The 7,484-nt window shown below is 45.1% G+C and overlaps 1 long non-coding RNA gene across 1 annotated transcript; it reads right to left on the bottom strand.

Moving 5' to 3' along the window:
* Positions 1-348: 348 nt before the first annotated feature.
* LOC126994172 (uncharacterized) lies at positions 349-2,523 on the bottom strand. Its single transcript, XR_007748863.1, has 3 exons — positions 2,360-2,523; positions 1,109-1,242; positions 349-772 (listed from the first exon to the last, which is right to left on the bottom strand). It is a non-coding gene; the product is annotated as an uncharacterized LOC126994172 (long non-coding RNA).
* Between the last annotated feature and the right edge of the window lie 4,961 nt (positions 2,524-7,484).

Here is a 7,484-nt window from a genome sequence, read left to right as displayed (position 1 = left end):
ATGATGAGTGGTGCCACTAAGTGAAAGACAGCAGGACTTTGGTACACTCACTGTAATGTCAGGTTACCGAAAATTGTTATCACAATGAATGCAACCAGAAAGGACGTAAAACTGTTAGCACAACATAACTCAGTACATTTACAATATATTCATACAAGAAGAATTGGAACACCTAATTAAAAGCACTACACTGTTCATTGTTTAAAACACTTGAGCACTACTCAGTGCACAAAAACTTTTCAACTTACTCGCCCAATCCATAGGAAATCCACTCTGACGGTTTTCTCCTTGGTTCAAGGGTTGAACATCATCAAGGTCTTCACTAGACAGATTCTGAATCCAATCGCTCCCTTGTCGGTCACTGCTGTCATGTCTGTTGTGTCGGTCATGACTGTCATGTCTGTTGTGTCGGTCACTGCTGTCATGTCTGCTGCGTCGGCCACGACTGTCATGTCTTTTGTGTTGGTCACTGCTGTCATGTCTGCTGTGTCGGTCACTGCTGTCATGTCTGCTGTGTAATCGCTGCTGTCATGTCTGCTGTGTAATCGCTGCTGTTATGTCTGCTGTGTCAATCGTTGCTGTCATGTCTGCTTTGTTGGTCACTGCTGTCATGTCTCGTCTGTCGGTCAGATCTGTTCCTTAGGCTGTGGTTGTCGTGCAGGTCCAATCTGCCGTGTTGACTGCCACTGCTGCTAGCTATATGTAGGGTATCAGGCTGACTGCCTTCATCTTGCTGTTGGTAACTACTCTTCTTTTGCCGGTTACTTCACATCTGTGAAATATATGTAATAGGAAATATTAGTAATTATCCTGGTCGGACATTAAACTGCATCCGGTGATGGGCCACAGTTCAGGAGATTTGTGGTTTTGGAGAGCGTGGAGTCACTCCTTTTATGGGGGAAACAGCCTCAATATATAGATAGATAGATTCACAGCTACATTTTGTCATACTATATTCATCTCAGATTGAGATCACATCATAGATGACCTCATCCTATATAAGAAATACAGTAATATGACCCTTTACTGCATTTGGACTGCATTCGTTTCTGTACATCAGGTCATGATCACATTAAGAAATTAGTTGTAGAATACAGCTACATCTTACCTGTCAGAATTATGTCTTTTCAGATTTTTTTCTTGCTGCACTTGGCAAGCCTTTGTGTTGATGGTTGTATGGGACAACCTTTTGTGGTGGGGGGGGAGCAACTGTTACTTGTAAAGATGGCCCTGAGGCAAAGTCTGTGAAAAAATAATAGCTGTTAACAAAACAAAATTTACTATGGTAATATCTAATAATTCAAATATGCTTATCTACTGCAAACCTATAATAAAGCAAATACACATCGACATATACATAATACAGAATACATAATATATATATATATATATATATATATATATATATATCTATATATATATATATATATATATATATATATATATATATATATATATATATATATATAATGGATGGATAGTCAGGAATGAGGAAGTGAAAAGGAGAACAGGTGTTGTGAGAGATTTGGCAGGAAGAGCAAAGCAATGTGTGCTGAGATGGTTTGGTCATGTTGAAAGAATGGAGGATGACAGGTTGGCGAAGAAGATAGTACGTTCAAACGGGAGGGGTAGGAATCTGAGAGGGCGTCCGCGAAAGCGATGGATTGATAGTGTGAAGGAGGCAGTTAAGGGAAGGGGACTGACACTGGAGCATAGCAGTAGAGTGATTGTGCGTTACAGAAGCGAATGGAGAACAGTTTTGAGTGCATGAGAATGAAGATTAGAGGTGTGAATGAGTGTGAATGTGAAGTCGTATGTCTTGTCTTGGCTACCCCCTTTCTGGGGAACACCTTGATATATATATATATATATATATATATATATATATATATATATATATATATATATATATATATATATATATATATATATATACATAGAGATATATATATTACATTATTTATTTATTTTTTTTTTTTTACAACAAAGGAGGCAGCTCAAGGGCACACAAAAAAGAAAACACTAAAAAAACAAAAGCCCGCTACTCGCTCCTTCTAAAAAAGAAACAAAAGAGGTGTCCAAAAGCAAGGCCAAGTTCGGGAGGAGAGATGTCCTGATACCCTCCTCTTGAAAGAGTTCAAGTCGTAGGCAGGAGGAAATACAGATGAAGGAAGATTGTTCCAGAGTTTACCAGCGTGAGGGATGAAAGAGTGAAAATGCTGGTTAACTCTTGCATAAGGGGTTTGGACAGTATAGGGATGAGCATGAGTAGAAGATAGTGTATGTATGTAGGTACATATTTTTGTCTAGAAAAACCTTATGCATGCTTGCAAATGTCAGTAACTGAATACAGACTTACGTGGACAATCCAAATCCTGACTACTAACAAAGTCCTTTGGCAGAGCTTTCTTCATACGTTTCTTCCTATCACGCAAGGTCAAACCGTCTTCCCCATCCAGGTCACTGCTGCTTCTGTCACCGTCTACTGCTGATGTCAGCTGGTACTGCTCACATTCCTCGTAACTGTCTGAAACCCATTTAAATGCTTGTCTATTTCAGGTTTTCACTGCAAACATGACTCAATAACTTTTTAAACTTCCAAACCCTTAAAAGTGTTACTCCTCAGGTATATTAACCCTATTGCGAAAAATGACAGATCATATAATGTACGGAGGGAAGAAATTAAGACAACTGAAAGTGATTACATTAATCCCTCCTGTATTTGGATTAATGGGGCCAGAGATTTGTTGGATTGGATATGCAGAGTTTCTAGATAAGGGAGGATCTTTTCGATCTGCCTTAACCTCTTCGTTACTGATGGCGTACTGTAGTACTTCATATAAAATTTTGGCTAAGGAACCGATGAAGTACAGTTACCAATGCTTTACAGTTGTGGTCAATACAATATGCATTACTTACCAGAAGCTATTTTTACTTTTATCAATGGAAATTTTCTCCATGATTTGGGGTCTGGGTCTTCTCGACTAGTTAAGGCATTGTGAGCATCAACCTTTGATGGCCAATATAAAATCTGTCTGCCTTCAACTATCCAGGTAGATGGTACCACACACTCCTCTTCTTTTCTGCCCTCCAGCCACACTGCTCTTTTCCACATTCTGGAAATATCAATTTCATGCTTATTGCAATAGAATATGTTCAGTCTCCCATATAATTGACCTCCGGCGGGAACCTATAGTACCTTATGTTTTACCCATTGTTTCTTAGAGAACTTTAGCGTCATCAAGACAAAAATCAGACATGGAGACTATTAAAAAAGGTATTATTAATGGCAGTTTATAACAATACATTACCAATGGATTTAAACATTCTGATCATTTAAATCTCATTATCAGTTGCATTTACCAGTCGGAAATAGCTTCTTGGTATCCCCCAGTTAGGTTATGTTAGGTCAGGTTAGGGTAATTATCCCACTGAGGTCCACCCTGTCTTTTTCACTAAAGAATTTCAGAATGCAATGGTTATTAGGGTTTTACATGTGATTCCAATATTGATTTTTGTCAGAAATCATTAGTTTTATTGCTATTACCTCCGGAGGTGAGGGAATGGAAACCAATGATTCTCGGCAGAAATTAATATTGCAATCACATGTAAACATTAATAACCATTGCATCCTGAATTTCTTGAATGAGAAACTAATAAACGAACACCAAACACAACCTAACCTAACTAAACCTAACAACATAACCTAACTGAACCTAGACTAACGTAACGTAACATAACTTAACGCTTTGTATCCTAACCTGGCTCACCTCATTCGTCTGAATCATAGTCCTCATCACTGGAGATACGAGGCGGAGCTAGGACATTTGGCACACAAGGAAGCCATATAGCGGAACTGAATTTGAAAATGAAGCGGGAGGGAATGAAGATGCTAGACACGATGTCACTGGCTGATAGAAATAAAAAGGGGCGGTGATTGGCTGAAGGAATCTAGGAATTTCCTGCAAGAGTTCGCGCAGGCCCAGTGTCATGTGAGGAAGGGACACAGCAGCCAAGAGACTCCTAGACAGCCGTAATGGCGCATCTTCTCACACGCTTAACTATAAATATTTAAAAAAAAATCGTATCTCGCTTATTACTAGTTTGCGACGGATGATTACTTAGAAGAAATTGTTCTATTCAATGAGAGGATTATAAAGATGATAAGAAAATCAATACGCAACAGGGTGGACCTCAGTGGGACAAATACCCAGGTTAGTTTCGGTTACATTAGGTTTCGTCTCGTTTTTAAGACATTCAGGCAACTTGCACAGCTAGACTAAAGCACAGCAGTTAATTTGGGATACATCCAAGAAATTATTTCCAACTGACCAATTTGGGGTCAGGTTAGGTTAGGTTATCCTGAGGGGGTACAAGGGGGGCGCCCATGATAGCATTCACAAATAAAAAGTTAAATATTAAAAAACCGCTGGCGGCGTTGCTATAGCGACACATATATGCGGTTCAAAATGTTCAGCATAAGGAGTCTTACCCTTTGAGGTAGGTCTCCAATGTAGAAGTGAATAAGTAGTTAAACTGGAACTGTACCCTGCTATATATAGGTACTACACGTACAGTAGTGCGTACGTGATGTAACTGCAGTCTTGTGCATTGTCATACTGTAAAATAAAACCCAGCTGTTTCCCTAACATCACTGCATTCAAGGCGAGTCAAATGTAGGTACACCCACAATCCCACAACCCACATTCTTACCTTGTTTGCCGTGATTTCACTGTCCTTTGGTCCACGAGCAGGGTCTTCAATATCTCTTAATGCACAACAGAGGGAGAGGAAAACCCGGTAACGAGACAAAAAATAGGGAGAAATCTGTTGTTGGCCGCTCAACACGAAGTCCCGAGTGAGGCAGTTTAGGCGGGAAAATGTTGGATTTGTTTTGTTCAGACTTAGGTAATGTTGATTATAATTTACGACTTCCTGGTGGTGATAGTGATGATAGCAGGCCTTGTAGCATGGTGATAATGACGGTGTTCGTGCTAGTGTATATATATATCCACGTGGCAATATCTATTCCAAAATCATATCATCATAATATTTTTGACGTAATACCGTTAATGAAAATCGTGTTGGGGGGGCGTGCGGGGGAGGAAATGAAGTGTATTATCAGAAAAATCCATTAACGAGATGAATGTGTGGAAGCTTAATAGTACTGATAAAAGTGTCTTAGGTGATTATCGCTTCATAATAATACGAATAATGATAGAGTTGTGGTGGTATTAGTAGTAGTAGTAGTAGTAGTGGTAGTAATAGTAGTAGTGATAGTGATGATATTAATAACCATAATAAAAAATACCATTTTTTGTGAATATAAAAATGGCAGGGGATTATAACACACACACACACACACACACACCCACACACACACACACACAGACACGCACACACCCCTCCTCCCCCACACAACCCCTTCCCCATACACCTTACCCTGCCTCCCCACACACAACCCCCTTCCCCCCCCACACAACCCCCTTCCCCCACACTTTACCCTGCCTCCCCACACACAACCCCAGTCCCCCCACACACAACCCCCTTCCCCCATACACTTTACCCTGCCTCCCCACACACAACCCCCTTCCCCCCCCACACAACCCCCTTCCCCCATACACTTTACCCTGCCTCCCCACACACAACCCCCTTCCCCCCCACACAACCCCCTTCCCCCCGCACACTTTACCCTGCCTCCCCACACACAACCCCTTCCCCCACACACAACCCCTTCCCCCACACACTTTACCCTGCCTTCCCCACACACAACCCCCTTCCCCCACACACAACCCCTTCCCCCACACACTTTACCCTGCCTTCCCACACACAACCCCTTCCCCCACACACAACCCCTTCCCCCATACACTTTACCCTGCCTTCCCACACACAACCCCTTCCCCCACACACAACCCCTTCCCCCACACTTTACCCTGCCTTCCCACACACAACCCCTTCCCCCCACACACTTTACCCTGCCTTCCCACACACAACCCCCTTCCCCCCACACACGTGCCTTCCCACACACAACCCCCTTCACCCCACACACTTTACCCTGCCTTCCCACACACAACCCCTTCCCCCACACACTTTACCCCTGCCTCCCACACACAACCCCCTTCCCCACACACTTTACCCTGCCTTCCCACACACAACCCCTTCACCCCACACACTTCCCTGCACACTTTACCCTGCCTTCCCACACACAACCCCTTCCCCCACACACTTTACCCTGCCTTCCCACACACAACCCCTTCCCCCACACACTTTACCCCTGCCTTCCCACACACAACCCCTTCCCCCACACACTTTACCCTGCCTTCCCACACAACCCCCTTCCCCCCACACACTTTACCCTGCCTCCCCACACACAACCCCTTCCCCCACACACTTTACCCTGCCTTCCCCACACACAACCCCTTCCCCCACACACTTTACCCCTGCCTTCCCACACACAACCCCTTCACCCCACACACAACCCCTTCCCCCACACACTTTACCCTGCCTTCCCACACACAACCCCTTCCCCCACACACAACCCCTTCCCCACACACTTTACCCTGCCTTCCCACACACACAACCCCTTCCCCCACACACAACCCCTTCCCCCATACACTTCACCCTACCTTCCCACACACAACCCCCTTCCCCCATACACTTCACCCTACCTTCCCACACACAACCCCCTTCACCCCACACACAACCCCCTTCCCCCCGCACACTTTACCCTGCCTTCCCACACACAACCCCCTTCCCCCATACACTTCACCCTGCCTTCCCACACACAACCCCTTCCCCCACACACAACCCCTTCCCCCACACACTTTACCCTGCCTTCCCACACACACAACCCCTTCCCCTGCACACTTTACCCTGCCTTCCCCACACACAACCCCTTCCCCATACACTTCACCCTGCCTTCCCACACACAACCCCCTTCCCCCCACACACAACCCCCTTCCCCCACACACAGCCCCTTCCCCCACACACTTTACCCTGCCTTCCCACACACAACCCCTTCCCCCACACACACAACCCCTTCCCCCACACACTTTTACCCTGTCTTCCCACACACAACCCCTTCCCCCACACACAACCCCTTCCCCATACACTTCACCCCTGCCTTCCCACACACAACCCCTTCCCCCACACACAGCCCCCTTCCCCACACACAACCCCTTCCCCCATACACTTTACCCTGCCTCCCCACACAACCCCCTTCCCCCACACACAACCCCTTCCCCCATACACTTTACCCTGCCTCCCCACACACAACCCCTTCCCCCACACACAACCCCTTCCCCCATACACTTCACCCTGCCTTCCCCACACACAACCCCTTCCCCCACACACAGCCCCTTCCCCCCCACACAACCCCTTCCTCCATACACTTTACCCTGCCTCCCCACACAACCCCTTCCCCCACACACAACCCCTTCCCCCATACACTTTACCCTGCCTCCCACACACAACCCCTTCCCCCA

Source organism: Eriocheir sinensis, unplaced genomic scaffold (genome assembly GCF_024679095.1).
Source record: "Eriocheir sinensis breed Jianghai 21 unplaced genomic scaffold, ASM2467909v1 Scaffold737, whole genome shotgun sequence".
NCBI lineage: Eukaryota > Metazoa > Arthropoda > Malacostraca > Decapoda > Varunidae > Eriocheir > Eriocheir sinensis.
This window is presented reverse-complemented; position numbering and strand designations above follow the sequence as displayed.